This window comes from Canis aureus, chromosome 31, assembly GCF_053574225.1.
Source record: "Canis aureus isolate CA01 chromosome 31, VMU_Caureus_v.1.0, whole genome shotgun sequence".
Taxonomy (NCBI): domain Eukaryota; kingdom Metazoa; phylum Chordata; class Mammalia; order Carnivora; family Canidae; genus Canis; species Canis aureus.
Window position 1 is genome coordinate 28,823,642 of NC_135641.1, and position 22,778 is coordinate 28,846,419.

Genomic DNA, 22,778 nt, shown 5'->3' on the forward strand with positions numbered 1-22,778 from the left:
TAGGCAGGGGGCCACAGAATCAGGCTTACAGAAATCCCAAAAACGCTGAGGTAAGGAAACCAGAGATAAGGGAACAAACCAGACCACCCTGCCCTCTGTGTGGGTGGGAAGGGTGTTTTTGTTTGATTTTATGAGAGTCACCAGTGACCAACAAAGAATAACCAGACCAAAAAGAAGCCATTAAAGATGTTATCACCAGTCCTTACTCAAACCAAGACATCACAAGAATGATAAGGCCACAGGATGCCTGGTCAGTTCTAAATAAAAGACTGTCAGTGGAAGTCCACATTGGCAACCCTATTGGGACCTGTCTCACTTTTAAGAGTTTTGTCTCTATCCTCACTTAATAAAACTCTTTCGCCTTACTCACTTTCCTTCATCCATGAGATTCATTCTTTGACTCTGTAAGACAAGAACCTAGCTCTCCGCTTCAGAGCTATAGTGTCTAAAGGAGGGATGAGGGTTATCCTGGTTGGAAGAATCAGGAAAAGTTGAACTTACCACATCATGCCTTGTATCATCTTTAATTGGCCATATACTTTATATTTATCTGATCTCTCTCTCTCTCTCTCTCACACACACACACACACACAGATACACACTTTATTACCTTTCACAGCAATTCTAAGGTTTATTCATCATGAAATACCACCACTATCTTCCTCCGTATACAGGTGTTACTCAAACATAGGAGATGGTCAACAAATAGGTACTGAATTAAATTAAAAGTTTCACCCCAAGTTGCAGAACAGTTCTAAGATTCTGCTTCTTTCATGATTCAGTTAATCACAGAATTCACCTGCATAGAAACCTTAATCAAATATATTAGAACCAAATGTGGCAATCATATACAAAAGCAACAGGTGTCACCTATTGTCTTTCCTGAAAATCAACACCTGCCAGATGGTTTCAGGTATGATAAAAAATAAATAAATAAAGGTCTTGAAAGTAGCAGAAAGAAATTCAAGCCAGGAGAAAACTGTTTAGAACCCTTCCCCAGACCTGTCTAGCATAATGATCCTGGAAGATCAGCAGACAAAGACCTGGTAGAGGTTTCCATAGTACCAATAGGAAAGGTTTTGCACTTCCTGACTTTGCAAATGTTTCCATTTGTGGTTTGATAGGTTAATTATCAAACAAAGAAAGGACCTTTATACAAGTGTACACAGTAAATATCCAATCCCGTGGGTATGTAAATCATTGGGATAAAGCTTCCAGGAGCTAGTACCAGACAACCTTCTTCAGCATCCTCACCTGATGTAAATTTTCCATTCAAATTCAAATGTTATTTTCATTTTGGGTCTATGTTGTCTTTTGACCATTTCCTCTCCTTTGGTGGAGAGCTCAGTGGTTAAGATTCGTACCTTCAAATCAAACTGGACCTGGGTTTACTCCCCAGCCGTAACACTTAATAGGTGATTTCACTTCTCCAAACTTCAATTTGTCTTGTTTGTGCAATGGTGTGAGTATTAATAACTACTTAACAGGATTATTGTCAAAATTAAATAAAATGAAATATCTCAATATAGTGCTTGCCAGAGAGCTAGTACCAACTAAGTGGTAGTAGGGGTGCCTGGGTGGCTCAGCGATTGAGCATCTGCCTTAGGCTCAGGGCATGATCCCGAGGTCCTGGGATCGAAACCTGCATTGGGCTTTCCGCATAGAGCCTGCTTCTCCTTCTGCCTGTGTCTCTGCCTCTCTCTGTGTCTCTCATGAATAAAGAAATAAAATCTTTAAAAATAAATAAATAAGTAAGTAAATAAATAAATAAATAAGTGGTAGTAATGATGATAGTGGTGGGAAAGGGGCAGATTCATTGGTAACTTTCGGGAAAGTCTTCCATTAATAATTCTTTTCATACATAAAGATATATTTAACAACAGCAACATCAATCATCTGTTATGTTAGATTATTTTGTAACTTCTCTCTTACATCTATAAAAATAACTAGGAACCATTTCTGTTTGAGGGAAGAATTTAAGAAAATTGGGATTTTTAGATGAAAGATTTTGAAGACTTTTGTTTCACAAAACTGGGTAAGAAGTGACTGCTAATGGGTATGGAGTTTTTTGAGGGGGCTGAAAATGTTCTGGAATTGGTGATGATGGTTGCACAGCTTTATGAATATACAAATATAATTCAATTGTATACATTAAAAGGGTGAATTTTATGACACCTGAATTGGTATCTCAATTCAACTTTTAAAAATCCTATGAGAAAAATCATTGGGCCTCAGCAAAATGGTGTTTAACCACAAAATTAATGAAAGTAGTGATTTCTTTTCCTTTTTCTCTTTCCATTTTACTTGCCTTACCTATTTGGACAGAAGTCCTCTCTGGATCTTAGATATTATGATTGCCCAACTTTCAGATGACATCACAGGAAATATTTAGAACTTCAGAACTACATATTCCTGAGTTCAAATCCCAGTGTCACCAGTTACTAGCTGTATGTGTTTCATTGATGAATTTCTTAACTTTTTTGAGTTTGATTTTTTTTTCATTTACAAAATGATGCTACTGACCTACCTTGGAGAATTATTGTGGCAATAAAATATGGGGAAGATAAGGAAAAGAAATGCTTAGAGCCGAGTTTAGCACTCCCCACAAATAATAGTTTCTTTTTTTCCATATTGGAGTATAGTTGACATACAATATGATTTTAGTTTCAGGCAAACAACGTACTCATTGTCCAATTATATACACTATGAAATTCTCACAATAAGTGTAGTCCCCCTCTGACATCACACATTATTACAATATTGACTATATTCCCCATGCTGTATTATTTATCCCTGTGACTTATTTATTGTATAACTGGAAGTCTGTACCTCTTACTCCCCTTCAAGAATATATTGTCTCCTTTTCCCCAAGATCTGCAGTCTGCTTAATGGACTAGGACACTTTAAAAGAGAGCTATCTTTAAAAAAAAAAAAAAAAAATCAGGACATGGTATAAATCACCTACTGGCCATTCTTTTACTTAAAATTTATAATCTGTAAATGCAAATGGAAATACCATTCTTAAAGGTGGATTTTAAAACTTTAAGGCATTATTAAACATTGTTAGCAATATTTGGGATTCTTACATTTGGAAAAGAGGATATGGAGATAAAATTTGAAAAATCCGTCTCTTTTATTTTCTGCCACATGCTTGATGCCGTCACTGACACCTTGAGCTGAGGATTATAAGTAGCTTTTGCTTGGGAGGAGGTGTTAGCATGATGTCTGCTTGTTTGGAGAGTGTTTTTTATTTGTTTGTACTTTGTTTTTAATCCAAGTAAATTACCTAGATGCTCACCATTAGGGCTGCATTCTGGATTAGCAAGTACCAAGATCACGTCTCAGCCATTTTATTAGTTATGGGTTACACTGTCAAAAAGACTAACACTGGAGGAAAAAAGAAAACCAGCCTGCACTAGGATTTCAATTAAACTTACTTGAATTTAAAAATAAATTTAATTAATTGATTCTAAAAATAAATACGTGGAGGGAAAAGATTGAAACCATATACACAAAAACGCAACATGGTTGGTTGTTCCTTGGCCATTTTTGGTGGTTATTAGTGGTTATCAGGGGAGGCAGTGGTGTGCAGCTGTTCAGGGCATGAACAACAATGCAAAAGCTGGGCCTCCTGGGCTTCAGCTCTGTTCCCCCACTTGCTGGTGTGACCGCTTTGTGCACTTCTCTTAACTCTCCCGCTGTCAGCTTCTATTTACATGGAAGAGGAACAATAATGACCTCAGGGTTAAGTCTTACTGAGACAAAGTACATAAACCATGAGGTACAGTGCCAGGGGAACACGAAAACATGCCACAGATACTGTTGTCAATTTCTGTTACTGAATTTTTGTATTTTTACATTTTCTACAATTAATGTTGAATACTTTCAAAATCAGAAATAACTATTATTTGTTTTTTTAAATATCAGAATTTTTAAGTCATTTTTTTTAAAACATAGGAATGTCAAATTTCCAGACTATGTATGATGCTTAAGGTTACAGTGTCAAAAAAAATTCTTGTTCCACGGTCCTAATGCTGGTGCTTCATCCTTGGACTCCAATGAGAGCCATAAAATGTTTGTGAACATGCTGTTACTATGCACACATTCAAACAAAGAGATTTTCAGGAAAAGCATAAGCTAGGAATTGGATGGAGTTCTCTCATTCCCTGTACAGACTCCTAGAAATTGAAATGCCATACCTAGGAAGTGGATTTAGTAATATCCCCAAAGTAGCTACCAAATACCCTTTTTGAAAAGTGTACCAATTCATAGTTTTATTTTTTTATTTTTATTTATTTATTTATTTTTTAAGTTTATTTATTCATAGAGACACAGCTAGAGAGAGAGGCAGAGACACAGGCAGAGGGAGAAGCAGGCTCCATGCAGAGAGCCTGATGTGGGACTCGATCCAGGGTCTCCAGGATCACGCCCTAGGCTGCAGGCGGCGCCAAACCGCTGCGCCACTGGGGCTGCCCCTCAACTGGTATTTTCTAAAATGAAAATAAAATGTATTTTTATTTCTAAGTTCCCATAATCAATTATTACAAGCCTGGGAAACGCGAAAGACTAATTAACCACCCAGGTATTCCAGGGAAGGAAAACTGAGATGGGTACATTCCAGAGACAGTTTTCTAATTCCCAAACTCTTGCTACCTGTTTCCAATGGCAGTGTTCGGAGTTAGTCATGGCCAGGGTCTCCAACAAGAGAATATGGAGTCAGGACAGCTAAAATAAAACAGCACTGACATTCTGTTTCGCTGCTTAGACAGGACCATACTGACACTCTGTTTTGCAGCCTTTGCAGAAATGACTTTTGCAAAACATCCTAAAATAAGACAATTAACTTTAAAAGCATTTGTCAATATCATGGGCAAGGGGCAGTTAAGACATAAGCCCCCAGAAGTCAGCAAAAAAAAAAAAAAAGACCATTGGCATGTGGGCATTACCCTAATAGGTAGACAGATATGTGACCAAAGCCCTGACTGGCATGACTCAGTATACCCTGATTGCTTAAGAAAGTTCACAAAAGAGCTCATAAAAACCACCAACCTTAGAAACTCCAGGTGCAACCCACTCCAGCCTGCCCCTTCTCCAGAAGTTTAATATTCTTACTCAAGAAACTTTGTTTTGCTGCCACTACTCTTCCTCTGGTCTACCTCTTCATTCTTCCAAGTGGTGCTACCAAGAACCTGGGCACTAAAAGGACACAAATCCTGTAACAGCAGAGTTTAAGAACTTATCGTAAGTCTCTCTTTCTCTCAATATACACACACATACCACCACCACCATCTTTAATTTCAACTACTTTTCCTAATCTAATTAGAATAAAATTATTTTGAAGGGAATGAGAACAAAAATGAAATAAATGACTGTTTCTTGTGGGTTTTGCTTATTTCTTTTTCTAAGCAATTCATGAATTTTCAAAGCAAGGTCATCTGGGGACATCGAACCCTAACCATATTATCTGGTCTGACACTTAGCAAGCTGCCAGCAAAACCTGAGATTGCTTTCTCTATCCTTATTTCTCCCACACAGCTTCACAAGAAAACAAATGATGGATGTAAATATCTATTTTCAACAGGTATTTCATATGACATCATTATCTGTCACTCAAGGAAAACTATCCTAGGTTTTACCATTGTTTGGGGAAAGAAATTTAAATTTGTGTGTGCTGAGGAACACAAACTAATTTTCACAAAACATTGTTGAATATTTCACTCACTTCTTCAAGACCCCGTAATGGTTTCTTTACAGCCTTAAGTAGAATTTCCAATATCTTTAATGTGGAATTCAAGAATTGGCACTATTTTATCTAGCTTTCTGAGCATAATTTCCACAATATCTCATTATCTATAATTATCTCAGGTCAACAATCCTGTATCGGAACCCCTGGGGCTAGATGTGTACTGTAATTCCAGTTGAGGGGGCACACGGTGGTGTTTTTAAAAAGTAATAGAGTTAACGTATAAAGTACGAGCAAAATCTCTGTATATTGGGGAAGCACCTATAATAAAGAACACTGATATTTCTGCAACAAAATCTACAGATATTCTCATAAGTGGAATGAATAAAGATTACAGTCAGCCTCACGTCAATTCAGGTTAGCTTGTGCCACCAAATAGGTTTGCTGCAGACTAAAAACCAAAACAAAACCAATAGTTTTTAGAGCTTCTTGGATTCAGAAACTTAAAAAAAAAGGATTGTGAGCCTGCACTGCATTTTCTTTCCTCAGCCAAGAATGTCTTCTACACGTCTTCTAGTTTATTAAACTCTATTACGGGCAGTCCAAATGTCAACTCTTCATGCAGTCTGAAGTCCAAATCACCGGTCCTTCCTCTGTTATCTGCATTTATGCCTCCCTCTAGACTAGGAACTCCTTGAGGAACAACGTTGTGCCCCCTCGGCCTTTGAGTGGTATGACTCCTAGCAGTTTGTCTTCCTCAAAAGAATAAATAAATTGAATGAAGCAAACCTATGGAAAACAAAATACTGGTAAACGTCTTTAGTGTCATACCTCCACCCTCTATGAATGGGGATTTTTACAAGACAAGAGATTTTGTTTTCTTTTGTTTTTTAATTGCTCTAACCCAGGATCTACCTTTTCCTGTCAAATACTTTCTAGCCATGCTAAGAAAAATTATAAGCTACATAGTTACTAGCTTTCATTGCAGTTCAACACTCTGAGCAGATTTCCAAGAGACAATTGTAGATTATTGCAGTGCTTAGGAAATGTGAGTTAAAAAATTAACTGCCTCATATATTGTACTCTTTATTCTTTTCCAACTATTTAACCATATTTGTATTACTATCATTTATATTCTTTCCAGGCACAGGTTTTGAGTTCCTTGATGGATTAGAGATCCATCTTCTTATTTTATAATTCTTTGTAGTCCTCTGTGCAGAAAATTGAGTTGCTAAATGAATTAATACATGACTAATAAAATTATGGATAAGGCAAATCATTTTTATATTAAATATTTAGGTGAATGGAAGAACTATGATACTGGAGACTAGAGGACATATCTCCAAATAGAAACATCAGCCTATTATTTATCAGTTTGAGGAGATACAATACAGTTCCTTTGGGTCTAAGCTTAACTTTTACCTTATACTGTTTATAGTCTTGTATTTTATTTCTATAATTTAGTTGACTGTCATATGAAATATTTTGACTCCTTTTGTAAGAAAATCATTAGGATATTTAAAAAGCAAACACACTGGGCAGCCCCGGTGGCTCAGCGGTTTAGCGCCGCCTTCAGCCCAGGGCACCATTCTGGAGACCCGGGATGGAGTCCCACGTCGGGCTCCCTGCATGGAGCCTGCTTCTCCCTCTACCCGTGTCTCTGCCTCTTTCCCTCTCTCTGTCTCTTATGAATAAATAAATAAAATCTTAAAAAAATAAAAATAAAAAGCAAACACACCAAAAATGAATAAAATCCTTCCTATAGTGGGAATAATAGAAATAGTATATTGAGTATATTTTGGCTATAAGCCTAAAGAACAATCTTAAATAATTCCTAAGTCACAAAATCAAGTCTAATAAGCTAAATATAGGTTTTCCATTTTTGCTTTTATGCAATATTAGTCCAAACTTATAGGACTTAATAATACCTGTCTAGCCATCCATCCATCCATCCATCCATCCATCCAATCATTCATCTAAAAATCCATTGGGAAAAAATTCCACACAAAATTTTAATTTCCTTCTTAGAAGGATGATTCAACTAAAGAAGAAGAGGTCCTTTTTTGTTCAGCAGAACACCTTGGTGGATTAGAAAATGAACAGTGGATTCAGAGGAGTTTGGGAGTAAGGGTGGAGAAAATGGAATTAATCTGCATAATAAAGTTAGACAAATTTGGAGATCCTGGGGCCATCCAGAAGGGACTGTGGAAAGCTGAGAAACATAGTAGGAGGCTGGAGTCTGAGATGTAAAAATGGCCAAGAAATTTTTTAGAACAGGGATATCCAAACAATCTCTACACTGACTTAATTTGGCAGAAGTAGAATTCAGAGCCAGAAGTGATCATAAAAAATATGACCCACCCTTAAATTTGCATAAACTTGGTGATGTTGGTGGAGCATACTGAACCTTCCGAATTTCATAGAATAGAGACCAAACCAATGTTATCTAGGTCTTAATTGGTACAGTGATTTCAGCCCTGTGCCTTAGATACATAAATATACACATGTACACATTCATATGGAGCAAGTATATCTGGAGTTCATTTGTTCAGTGCTTCAAATATCTGCAATGTAGACACAAACCTGGAAAAAGATGCAAAGAAGGGAAAAAGGGAAAGATAGACATCTAAGTACCCCAAAACACTGTCTTAGAATTATGGCAAAAAATTTTGTACATTTTGTTTGTAGGAGCACATTAAGTTCTTATACATTTGGCAGGCCGGCTGGCTCAGCGGTCTAGCGCTGCCTTCAGTCCGTGGCGTGATCCTGGAGACCCGGGATCGAGTCCCATGTGGGGCTCCCTGCGTGAAGCCTGCTTCTCCCTCTGCCTATGTCTCTGCCTCTCTCTCCCTGGGTCTCTCATGAATAAATAAATAAAATCTTTAAAAAATGTTATTATACATTTACTTATAAAAATTCTATTTGCTTTTTTTATGTATTACTCTACATAGCTATTTTAGCATACTCAACAATAAGAACAGGGGTTGATAAACTATGGCCCATGGCAGTTAGAGCTCACTATCTATTTTTGAAAATAAAGTTTTATTGGAACACAGCCATGCCCACTCATCTGTGTGTTGTCTATGACTGTTGTACACTACAACAGCAGGGTTGAATGGTTGTGACAGAGACCATATGGTCCACAGAGGAGAAGTGTTTTCTTCAGGAAAGTTTGCTGACTTCTGGTCTAGAAGGGAAAAAAAGAACTTGAAAGAGATTTTTTTTAAGTGAGAAATGTCCATTTTAAGGAGAAAAAGTAGACAAAGAGCAAACTAATAAATATCACAATAATAAAAAATATTTATTGTGTGGATAAATAGTGTCAGACACCTTAACAAGTCTCTGCATAGAATGGGCCATTTTACACTAAAATATAATTGTTAATACTAATAATGCTGAGAAATCAAAGTTATAAAACATGTTCACAATCTTTTAAGAAATAGACTTGAAAAATACATTTTAAAAAATGATAAGAAATAAGGCTTTTGCTTTTTATCCTTTTATTTTTTAGAAGAGGCTTTGTACTAAAAAAAAAGTAAGTTTTGATATCTGGAAAATTCACTGATGTAAAGTATTTTATTTTCCTGAGAACTTCAGTATAAATGTAAACTAGCTCAGGATTAACTATCTCTAAAAAAGCCAATGAACATACCAAAATATTGGATTTTTCTCCTAATAATTTTCAAGGTTTTTTGTTTTCATGTTTCTTGTCACATAGTCTATACTCAACAAATGCTATTCAACAATGAATGACTAAATGAGTAGTGTTCTCTGCACTATCCCTAATAACAAAAGGATTGTTAGACACAATTGTTAGGGTGAGGTAAAGGCAGCACCCAGATTCTAGGTCAGCCTCCTCAAATATTTCTTGGGAATACTCAACTCTCTCTGTAATAATTATGCATATTCTAAAAAAAGTGCATGATTACTATTTTGGTTTTCCATGAACTATACATGAAACCCTTTGTAGAAAACAGACTGGTGATTTCCAGTGGCAGCAGAGCAAGAGAGGCCTTTCCCAGCCCAAAAGTAACCATTGACATCTGATTTACTAACTAAATGTTGTTTCTTGTGTTTGTCACCATGAATCCATCTTCCTGAGGCCAGTCACACTGGACAATTCCCTGATCAAACCCAACTGGGTTCTCAACTCATCCAAGTTCACTGTTCTCTTCACAATGCCTCTGCTCCCCAGAAAATCCCCAGGCTCTCCCTTTTCATTTCCTTGACTGTGCCAACCATTTAGGAGCAAGTCATGTCTAATTAATCATGATTGTACTTTATAATAAGCTGAAGTATACCCAAAAGTATATTGTAACTGACAGACCTTGGTCTTTATACAAATTATAGCCTATGCTGCAATAAAATTGGCCACATGGAAATGATATTTGATTCTAGACAGCTTGCTGAATACAAAACTAAGTTTGAAACCAACAGGAAACATTCTCCAACCTCTAGTTTTTCAATATAGTTGATCTAGGTACATAAAACCAGCACTTTTCCACTGAATTAGCATAGCATTCTGATTACAGCACTAGTCAGAGTTATGTCTTGGTCACTGCTTTTCCAATCACCCTTTTCTTCTCTGACACGTTTTTTCTTCAATATATGCCAAGTGCAAAAATTGTATTTCTTTGAAAATACTTTCCAAGTATTAGCTAGAGGATTTACTGGAGGCCTCTGGAGGTTCAGAAGGTAGAATACTAGAACCAGAAGTAAAGTCAAAAGAATGAACTGAAATAAATTTCAAATGATTGCAGGATTTGGGCATGACTTCTATAGCTATACTTCCAAGAGAATGATTTTTGAGTGATATCCAAAAACTCACACATTCTCTGTTTTGTAAGTGTTACGGTATGCTGAGGGAAAGAAGAGGAGGTTGATCTCTAATGCAGAGAGAGGCCCTAGAGCTCCTGTCATTTGGACCAATGACAATAATAACCTTAAGCAATTTAAAGGCCTTAATTCCCAAAGCACTGATATACACTTAAAATATAAAGTATGAAGTGGGAATATTTTCTAAATTCCAAATTCAAGTAAGAATATTAAAAATTATAGAGATTTCAGATATTGCACAGTCCAATGCCTTCTTTGTATAAATGGAAAAAACTAAAGCCCAGAGAAGGAAAATGAATCACTCAAGATAATTGACAACTAGCAATGGCGTGACCCAACTTGAAGCAGATTTCAGGCCTTTCATTTCTAAATCCCTTTCCAAATTATTTTGTTTCATTTCCTCCTGTTTTTCCAACTGTGTGACTATCACCTGTATTCTCCTTAGTACTGCCATGACTCATCCACCATACTTAGGATAAAGATCAATTAATTCATCAAAGTATGCATTAGCCAGATTCTGAGCATGAGCATTAATTCTGATGGTAGCTATTCCCCAATAATGTCAGCATTCTGTGCCAGAAACAGACAGATTGAAAGACAGGCGTGTATTTATGGAGCTGTCTTGTTAAATCCCTCCAAACACATGTACTGATATTCTTAATCATCAATAACAACAAACAGTATTTTTGAAAAACTGGCACTATTAACCTAAAACTCAGAAAGGAAAACTAATTCCCATAACTGATCTACAATACGTTCCTATGGCAATAACTCATTAAATTATAACTATCTTTCTTGAAACATGAAAAAAAGTTCACTTTGGTTTGTTTCTATCAAAAGAGCCTTTCATAAATCTTTGTTACTTCCTTACTACAAACTGCTAGTATTCTTCTTTATAGGCATTAAACTGGGCGTTTGAGGTTATGCTTCCCTAAATTGTACCATGCAAGCTATTTAAGAGTTGGACAGGCTAAGAAGCCTCAACTTCTTAATCATGTCAAAGCCTTTGAGAGATTTTAATACAGAACTTGTTGTAATTAAATATGTGTTTCATAAGGATTACTCTGTTACCAGTACAGAGATAGAGAAGACCAGGTTGTTCTGAGAAAAAAATTGTCAGGCCTGAATTATGGCAAATTCAGTGGAGATAAAGATAAGGCAGTAGATTCAGATGCTCAGTACTTCTGACTGAGAGAACTGGTTACTGATTATATATGAGAAGTACAAAAATGGAAGAAGCAGGGCAGCCCTGGTGGCTCAGCATTTTAGCGTTGCCTGCAGCCCAGGGTGCGATCCTGGAGACCCAGGATCGAGTCCCACATCAGGCTCCCTGCATGGAGCCTGCTTCTCCCTCTGCCTGTGTCTCTGCTTCTCTCTCTCTCCTCTCTGTGTATTCTCATGAATAAATAAATAAAATCTTAAAAAAAAAAAAAAGAATGGAAGAAGCAATGCTTCCAAGTTCCTGGTTTTATGATAAGTAGAAAAGGAGCTCAAAGTCAAAAAAGAGACTTTTTAAGACATTTTTTATTTGTGATAAAATAATAACTATTCACAGTACAATGTGTGAAGTACCATAGATGGGATCAAATTAAAAGGAGGGTAAAATAACATTTGAAAACAGATAAGAAAATGAATCATAAAGAATGTAGTATGTCATGTTTCCTAGGGTTTGTGTTTGAAAGAACAAATAGTCCAACATAACTAGAGTGTCAGGTTAGACAGTGTAGGAGGTAAGAGCAGAAAGGTAGGTTGGAGCTACACAATGGAGGATGTATGATACATAGCTTAGAGGTTCAGAGTCAATTCAAGAAGAAATAGAAATTAATGAGGCTTTTGTGATGGATTTAATTAAATGAGGAAAAGTACATTAAAATAGTTCAAGCATTTTAAATAATATAAACATTTTTTTCTTTATAAAAGAGCTTTTTTCTTTTTTACTCTGACTTAGCTTCCTCTCCCTGAAATGTGTGTAACTGTGAGATTTAGAAAATCACCTAGGACAGAATCTCTAGCAGCCAAGAATGGATTGTGTACACCACATTAATTTTTTAAAAAATGGATAAAGTTCTAGACCTTCTGCTTGTAAGCATGGAAGAGTAAGTAGTATCAGAGTTACCTTCCCAACATAAACAATAAAACTGGACAAAACATATTAGGAAACTATTTCTAGGTATTGAATAACAGCATAGAACTGTGATTCCTGAGAGAAAGAGAAAATATGAAGTTCCACATCAATTCCAGCTTTCCACCTGGGGCCATTTTCCAGGGGCAGCATGAAAGCCAGTCCCCAAATGGAGAATGCCAATCTCACCGAGGTAAGGAAGCATAAATCAGAGTTCGGGCTGCAGAGGTAGCTGGAGTTTATGGGCAGAGTACTGCAGTGGGGTAGCTACACACAGTAGGGGAAGTGATAAATCTTTACAGAGGTTCCCCTCAAGTCCTTGGCCAGAGTATGCACTACTCATAAAGACTCTGTAAGGCCACAGCTATGCTAAATCCTAAATTCATCTGAATGGAGGTACAAGACACTAGTCAATGCTCAGAGACATTTGAATTCTTATAGAGATGTAAATCCAGAGTGAAAAAGCCTTGCTGAGCTATTCAGACATTGAATTGAGATGTTAAAAAGATCATGCCTAAGAGTAAGGATCACATCCTATAGTAAGAGTAATGGCAAAGAGTAAAGATAAAATGGAAATAAAACGTAAGATCAATTCTGGCAAAATCTAGAGAAACTACTAGGAGTTAAACCATTTCCCAGATCAAAACTAAACACTATTCAAAGAAAAGTAATATACTCTAGGTTCCCTACAATATATCATCCATAATACCTAGTATACAATCAAGTATTACTAGACATGTGGGGATCCCTGGGTGGCTCAGCGGTTTAGTGCCTGCCCCTTTGGCCCAGGGCATGATCCTGGATTCCCAAGATCGAGTCCCACATCAGGCTCCCTGCATGGAGCCTGCTTCTCCCTCTGCCTGTGCCTCTGCCTCTCTCTCTCTCTCTCTTTGTGTCTCTCATGGATAAATAAATAAAATCTTAAAGTAGGAAAAATGCATTCAAAGGTAAAAGAAATCAATATAAATAGATCCCAAGATGATATGAATGTTGAAATTAGGAGACAAGGACTTTAAAACAGCTATTGCACAAACAATTGTGAATTTATGGAAAGATACAACGTATACACAATGCCGAGGTGGGAAATCTCAGGAGACAAGTGAAATCTGTAGGAAAGAACCAAATGAGAGTTCTAGAATGGAAAAATATTGTATCTGAATAAATTCACTGGATAACATGTACAGCAGATTGAACACTGCAAAACAAAGGGTCAGTATCCTTGAAAACATATGATGGAAATCAACTCATTCAAAGACAGAGGGGGAAAGAGAAACAGAAGTAGTTAGTACTTCAGGTAATCTAATTTAATGTCATTTAAGTCCCTGAAAGAAAAGAAGTGTGTGTGTTTGTGTGAGAGAAAGAGACAGAGAGAGAGAGAGAAACTGAAAAATTCCAAATTTGTTTTAAAAAGTCATCCCATATATTCATACCCACACAGGCAACCCTAGGCCATACAAATAGAAAGAAAGAAAAAATTTTGACTAGGTACGTTATAATCAAACTATAGAAGGCAATGATAAAAAAAAAAAATCTGAAAGCAGTCATAAAATAAATAAATAAATATTATATACAGGAAGACAAGAAGAAAGATGATTAATTTCTCACCAAAAATAAATACACAAATCTCAGAAAAATCACAGAACAATAGCTTTAAAGTGTTGAAATCAAAGAAAAAATCATTCCAGGTACACCTGGGTGGCCCCATTGGTTGTACATCGGACTCTTAGTTTCTGTTCAGGTTATGGTCTCATGGTGGAGGGATCAGGCCCTGCATGGGTCTCCGTGCTTAGCATGGAGTCTGCTTCAGAATCTTTCTCCCTCTACCCCCCACCCCCAATTCCTCCCCACTCTTGTGCTTGTGTGCTCTCTCTCTCACTAAAATAAATAAATAAATAAATGTTTAAAAAATAAATTTAAAAAGGCATTCCAGAATTTTATCTCATAGAAATATTTTTGAAATGCGTATGAAATAAAATTTTTTTTTGATAAATGCAAGTAAGAGAATTTGTCACCAGTAGAAAGTGTACTACAAGAAATGGTAAACATCTATGTGCAGATTTTTGTATAGACATAAATTTTCAACTCATTTGGATAAATATCAAGGAGTATGATTGTGTAGTATGTTTAGCTCTGTTAGAAACTGACAAACTGCCTTCCCAAGTGGCTGTGCTATTTTACATTCCCACCAGCAATGAATGAGATGTTTATAGTAGGTTTTGTTTTTAAGATTCCATTTATTTATTTGAGAGAGAGAAAGCACAAGCAGGGGGAAGAGCAGAGGGAGAAACAGACCAGCACAGTAGTATGTATGGGGTTTGGACAAGTGTACAATGACATGTATCTACCATTATAGTATCAAACAGAGAATTTTCACTGATTAAAAATCCTCTGTGCTCTGCCTATTTATCTCTCCTTCCCACTAAGCCCTGGCAACCACTCATTTTTTCACTCTCTCCATAGTTTTGCCTTTTCTAGAACATCATATAATTGAAACTATAAAGCATGTGCAGGCTTTTCAGATTTCACTTCATAGTGTGTAAGATTTTTCTCCATCCCTTTTTATAACTTGGTAGCTCATTTCTTTTTAACGGGGAATAATATTTTATTGTCTAGATGTACCACAGTTTATTTATCCACTCACCTACTAAAAAACAACTGGGTTGCTTCCACATTTTGGTGATTATAAATAAAGCTACTATAGAGGTGCCTGGGTGGCTCAGTTGGTTAAGCATCTGCCTTTGGCTCAGGAGTATGACCTCAGGGTCCAGGGAATTAGTCCCATCTCTGGCTCCCTGCTCAGTGGGGAGTCTGCTTCTCCTCTCTCTACCCCTTCCCCTCTCCCCCACTTGTACATGCTCTCTCTCTCAAATAAATAAATAAAATCTTTTTTAAAAATTTAAATCTTATACTGTATGTTCTCTTACTACAATGTTATTAAATTAGAATTCATTATCAGTAAGATGAAGCAAGTCTTCAATATTTTGAAATTTAATACCACACTTGTAAATAAAACAAAAGAAGAAATCACAAGGGAAAGTAGAAAATATTTGAGAATATGTGTTAATGAAAACAAAACACTATACATTTGTGTGATCCAGTTTAATTAGTTTTTTTAAATTTTTTTTAAAGATTTTATTTATTCATTCATGATAGACATAGAGAGAGAGAGAGAGAGGCAGAGACACAGGCTGAGGGAGAAGCAGGCTCCATGCCGGGAGCCTGATGTGGGACTCGATCCTGGGACTCCAGGATCGCACCCTGGGCCAAAGGCAGGCGCTAAACTGCTGAGCCACCCAGAGATCCCCCTAATTAGGTTTTCAGAATAAATAATATAAGCTTTAAATATGCATATTAGAAAAGTTAATTTTTAAATCAATAATCTAAATTTTAACCTTAAAAGGACATAAATGTAGAGCAAATTAAACCCAAATAAATCAAAAAAAAAATAAATAAACCCAAATAAATCAAGGAAAGAAAAGATTAAGTAGCAGAAATCAATGAAATATAGAACAAATAATATAGAAAATTAACAGTTTTTTTATATAAAAGTAATAAAATTGTTAAACCCTACTACAGCTAACTAGATAAAAGGAGATGAAACTTAGTAATTACCAAATCTAGGAATAAAATACAGTATACTACTATAAATCCTATAGACATACAACATGAGTATAAAGAGAATATTATAAACAGTCTCATGCTAGTATATTCAAATTAGGTGAAATAGATTAATTTCTTTAATAGCATGAATTCAAAATTGACCAGTAAAGGAAAATGTGTATAAGCCTATGTCTGATAAAGAATTTTATTTATTTAATTTTATTTTTTATTTTTTTTAGTCTTAGTAATCACTTATTTAGCCAATTGGCAGAGTCCAGAACAATAAATTTTTGTCTCTTTCCATTTGCAAGGCAGATAATTTCAGTGATCTTTCAAGATCTGAGATACCAAAGTTAAGAGGCAGATGACAAGAATTTACCAGTAAGGTTATTTGACACTTCAGCTTTCTGAGCCTTGGGTTTATGGTCAGATAAGTGGGTATAATAATTATCACCATGCAAGCACATTGTGAACAGCAGTCCTGACAAATAATTCCAAGTCCCTGACTCGAGCTATTTTTAACACTTCCAGTGATGTCCAGTGTGCAAGTAGTAAAGTCCAACCACATCTCCAAAATTAATGAACTTATCTCAGTACCATTTGAAAATTATTAGACCTTGAAGTATTTTCAACAGCATTGTAATGTTTCTTCTATAATTTTTCTCGTTGGGTGCTTTCTAGGAGGGAGAGGAGTAGAACATAGGGAGAAAAATGAAACAGTTTCCTAGGGCCAGTCACTGAGCTGGAATTCTTTGATAAAGAATTTTAATTTGGGGGGGGAGGAGCAAGATGGCGGAAGAGTAGGGTCCCCAAATCACCTGCCTCCACCAAACTACCTAGAAAACCTTCAAATTATCCTGAAAATCTATGAATTCGGCCTGAGATTTAAAGAGAGACCAGCTGGAATGCTACAGTGAGAAGAGTTCGCGCATCTATCAAGGTAGGAAGACGGGGAAAAAGAAATAAAGGAACAAAGGCCTCCAAGGGGGAGGGGCCCGCGAGGAGCCGGGCTGAGGCCGGGGCGAGTGTCCCCAGGACAGGAGAGCCCCGTCCCGGAGGAGCAGGAGCTGCACCGACCTTCCCGGGCGGAAAGGGGCTCGTGGGGAGGTGGAGCAGGACCAGGAGGGCGAGGAGGCCCTCGGGCTCCCGGGGACAGTAACAGCAACTGCGCGCCCAGAAGAGTGCGCCGAGCTCCCTAAGGGCTGCAGCGCGCACGGCGGGACCCGGCGGGACCCGGAGCAGCTGGAGGGGCTCGGGGGCGGCTCCGCGGAGGGGGCTGCGGGGCCCCGGGAGCAGCTCGGAGGGGCTCGGGCAGAAGAAGAGGCTCCGTGCGGAGGGGCCTGCGCGGTTCCAGGAGCAGCTCGGAGGGGCTCGGGCGGCAGCTCCGCGGAGGGGGTTGCGCGGCCCGGGAGCGCGAATCCACCAGCGCAGGCCCCGGAGCACAGGGCGCCGGGACACAGCCCAGGATCCCGCCTCCCCCGGGACAGGCAGAGGCCGGGAGGGCCCAGGACAGCGAGGACGCTCCTGCCCCAGCTGAGCACATCAGCGGCCCCGCCCCGGAGCCTCCAGGCCCTGCAGACGGAGTTCCTGCCGGAGCTGAATCCAGGGCTCCAGAGCTGCCCCGCCACTGGGGCTGTTCCTCCTGCGGCCTCACGGGGCAAACAACCCCCACCGAGCCCTGCACCAGGCAGGGGCACAGCAGCTCCCCCAACTGCTAACACCTGAGAATCAGCACAACAGGCCCCTCCCCCAGAAGATCAGCTAGACGGACAACTTCCAGGGGAAGCCAAGGGACTTAAAGTACACAGAATCAGAAGATACTCCCCGGTGGTTCTTCCTTTTTTTTTTTTTTTGTTTTGTTTTGTTTTGTTTTGTTTTGCTTTTTGATTTGTTTCCTTCCCCCACCCCCTTTTTTTCTCCTTTCTTTTTCTTTCTCTTTTTCTTTTTTTTTTTTTTTTTTTCGTTTTTCTTTCTTTTTCTTCCCTTTTTTTTCTCTTTCTCTTTTCTTTCCTTCTTTCTCTCCTCTCTTTTTCTCTTTTTCCCAATACAACTTGCTTTTGGCCACTCTGCACTGAGCAAAATGACTAGAAGGAAAACCTCACCTCAAAAGAAAGAATCAGAAACAGTCCTCTCTCCCACAGAGTTACAAAATCTGGATTACAATTCAATGTCGGAAAGCCAATTCAGAAGCACTATTATACAGCTACTGGTGGCTCTAGAAAAAAGTATAAAGGACTCAAGAGACTTCATGACTGCAGAATTTAGAGCTAATCAGGCAGAAATTAAAAACCAATTGAATGAGATGCAATCCAAACTAGAAGTCCTAACGACGAGGGTTAACGAGGTGGAAGAACGAGTGAGTGACCTAGAAGACAAGTTGACAGCAAAGAGGGAAACTGAGGAAAAAAGAGACAAACAATTAAAAGACCATGAAGATAGATTAAGGGAAATAAACGACAGCCTGAGGAAGAAAAACCTACGTTTAATTGGGGTTCCCGAGGGCGCCGAAAAGGACAGAGGGCCAGAATATGTATTTGAACAAATTCTAGCTGAAAACTTTCCTAATCTGGGAAGGGAAACAGGCATTCAGATCCAGGAAATAGAGAGATCCCCCCCTAAAATCAATAAAAACCGTTCAACACCTCGACATTTAATTGTGAAGCTTGCAAATTCCAAAGATAAGGAGAAGATCCTTAAAGCAGCAAGAGACAAGAAATCCCTGACTTTTATGGGGAGGAGTATTAGGGTAACAGCAGACCTCTCCACAGAGACCTGGCAGGCCAGAAAGGGCTGGCAGGATATATTCAGGGTCCTAAATGAAAAGAACATGCAACCAAGAATACTTTATCCAGCAAGGCTCTCATTCAAAATGGAAGGAGAGATAAAGAGCTTCCAAGACAGGCAGCAACTAAAAGAATATGTGACCTCCAAACCAGCTCTGCAAGAAATTTTAAGGGGGCCTCTTAAAATTCCCCTTTAAGAAGAAGTTCAGTGGAACAGTCCACAAAAACAAAGACTGAATAGATATCATGATGACACTAAACTCATATCTCTCAATAGTAACTCTGAATGTGAACGGGCTTAATGACCCCATCAAAAGGCGCAGGGTTTCAGACTGGATAAAAAAGCAGGACCCATCTATTTGCTGTCTACAAGAGACTCATTTTAGACAGAAGGACACCTACAGCCTGAAAATAAAAGGTTGGAGAACCATTTACCATTCGAATGGTCCTCAAAAGAAAGCAGGGGTAGCCATCCTTATATCAGATAAACTAAAATTTACCCCAAAGACTGTAGTGAGAGATGAAGAGGGACACTATATCATACTTAAAGGATCTATTCAACAAGAGGACTTAACAATCCTCAATATATATGCTCCAAATGTGGGAGCTGCCAAATATATAAATCAATTATTAACCAAAGTGAAGAAATACTTAGATAATAATACACTTATACTTGGTGACTTCAATCTAGCTCTTTCTATACTCGATAGGTCTTCTAAGCAAAACATCTCCAAAGAAACGAGAGCTTTAAATGATACACTGGACCAGATGGATTTCACAGATATCTACAGAACTTTACATCCAAACTCAACTGAATACACATTCTTCTCAAGCGCACATGGAACTTTCTCCAGAATAGACCACATATTGGGTCACAAATCGGGTCTGAACCGATACCAAAAGATTGGGATTGTCCCCTGCACATTCTCGGACCATAATGCCTTGAAATTAGAACTAAATCACAACAAGAAGTTTGGAAGGACCTCAAACACATGGAGGTTAAGGACCATCCTGCTAAAAGATAAAAGGGTCAACCAGGAAATTAAGGAAGAATTAAAAAGATTCATGGAAACTAATGAGAATGAAGATACAACCGTTCAAAATCTTTGGGATGCAGCAAAAGCAGTCCTAAGGGGGAAATACATCGCAATACAAGCATCCATTCAAAAACTGGAAAGAACTCAAATACAAAAGCTAACCTTACACATAAAGGAGCTAGAGAAAAAACAGCAAATAGATCCTACACCCAAGAGAAGAAGGGAGCTAATAAAGATTCGAGCAGAACTCAACGAAATCGAGACCAGAAGAACTGTGGAACAGATCAACAGAACCAGGAGTTGGTTCTTTGAAAGAATTAATAAGATAGATAAACCATTAGCCAGCCTTATTAAAAAGAAGAGAGAGAAGACTCAAATTAATAAAATCATGAATGAGAAAGGAGAGATCACTACCAACACCAAGGAAATACAAACGATTTTAAAAACCTATTATGAACAGCTATACGCCAATAAATTAGGCAATCTAGAAGAAATGGACGCATTCCTGGAAAGCCACAAACTACCAAAACTGGAACAGGAAGAAATAGAAAACCTGAACAGACCAATAACCAGGGAGGAAATTGAAGCAGTCATCAAAAACCTCCCAAGACACAAGAGTCCAGGGCCAGATGGCTTCCCAGGAGAATTTTATCAAACGTTTAAAGAAGAAATCATACCTATTCTCCTAAAGCTGTTTGGAAAGATAGAAAGAGATGGAGTACTTCCAAATTCATTCTATGAAGCCAGCATCACCTTAATTCCAAAGCCAGACAAAGACCCCGCCAAAAAGGAGAATTACAGACCAATATCCCTGATGAACATGGATGCAAAAATTCTCAACAAGATACTGGCCAATAGGATCCAACAGTACATTAAGAAAATTATTCACCATGACCAAGTAGGATTTATCCCTGGGACACAAGGCTGGTTCAACACCCGTAAAACAATCAATGTGATTCATCATATCAGCAAGAGAAAAACCAAGAACCATATGATCCTCTCACTGGATGCAGAGAAAGCATTTGACAAAATACAGCATCCATTCCTGATCAAAACTCTTCAGAGTGTAGGGATAGAGGGAACATTCCTCGACATCTTAAAAGCCATCTATGAAAAGCCCACAGCAAATATCATTCTCAATGGGGAAGCACTGGGAGCCTTTCCCCTAAGATCAGGAACAAGACAGGGATGTCCACTCTCACCACTGCTGTTCAACATAGTACTGGAAGTCCTAGCCTCAGCAATCAGACAACAAAAAGACATTAAAGGCATTCAAATTGGCAGAGAAGAAGTCAAACTCGCCCTCTTCGCCGATGACATGATACTCTACATAGAAAACCCAAAAGTCTCCACCCCAAGATTGCTAGAACTCATACAGCAATTCGGTAGCGTGGCAGGATACAAAATCAATGCCCAGAAGTCAGTGGCATTTCTATACACTAACAATGAGACTGAAGAAAGAGAAATTAAGGAGTCAATCCCATTTACAATTGCACCCAAAAGCATAAGATACCTAGGAATAAACCTCACCAAAGATGTAAAGGATCTATACCCTCAAAACTATAGAACACTTCTGAAAGAAATTGAGGAAGACACAAAGAGATGGAAAAATATTCCATGCTCATGGATTGGCAGAATTAATATTGTGAAAATGTCAATGTTACCCAGGGCAATATACACGTTTAATGCAATCCCTATCAAAATACCATGGACTTTCTTCAGAGAGTTAGAACAAATTATTTTAAGATTTGTGTGGAATCAGAAAAGACCCCGAATAGCCAGGGGAATTTTAAAAAAGAAAACCATATCTGGGGGCATCACAATGCCAGATTTCAGGTTGTACTACAAAGCTGTGGTCATCAAGACAGTGTGGTACTGGCACAAAAACAGACACATAGATCAGTGGAACAGAATAGAGAATCCAGAAGTGGACCCTGAACTTTATGGGCAACTAATATTCGATAAAGGAGGAAAGACTATCCATTGGAAGAAAGACAGTCTCTTCAATAAATGGTGCTGGGAAAATTGGACATCCACATGCAGAAGAATGAAACTAGACCACTCTCTTTCACCATACACAAAGATAAACTCAAAATGGATGAAAGATCTAAATGTGAGGCAAGATTCCATCAAAATCCTAGAGAAGAACACAGGCAACACCCTTTTTGAACTCGGCCACAGTAACTTCTTGCAAGATACATCCACGAAGGCAAAAGAAACAAAAGCAAAAATGAACTATTGGGACTTCATCAAGATAAGAAGCTTTTGCACAGCAAAGGATACAGTCAACAAAACTCAAAGACAACCTACAGAATGGGAGAAGATATTTGCAAATGACATATCAGATAAAGGGCTAGTTTCCAAGATCTATAAAGAACTTATTAAACTCAACACCAAAGAAACAAACAATCCAATCATGAAATGGGCAAAAGACATGAACAGAAATCTCACAGAAGAAGACATAGACATGGCCAACATGCACATGAGAAAATGCTCTGCATCACTTGCCATCAGGGAAATACAAATCAAAACCACAATGAGATACCACCTCACACCAGTGAGAATGGGAAAAATTAACAAGGCAGGAAACAACAAATGTTGGAGAGGATGTGGAGAAAAGGGAACCCTCTTACACTGTTGGTGGGAATGTGAACTGGTGCAGCCACTGTGGAAAACTGTGTGGAGGTTCCTCAAACAGTTAAAAATATACCTGCCCT

At 38.2% G+C, this 22,778-nt stretch overlaps 1 protein-coding gene across 1 annotated transcript in view; it reads right to left on the reverse strand.

Moving 5' to 3' along the window:
- Window positions 1-22,778, reverse strand: part of FGF12 (fibroblast growth factor 12) — a 550,076-nt gene that overhangs the window by 373,081 nt on the left and 154,217 nt on the right. The window lies entirely within an intron of this gene.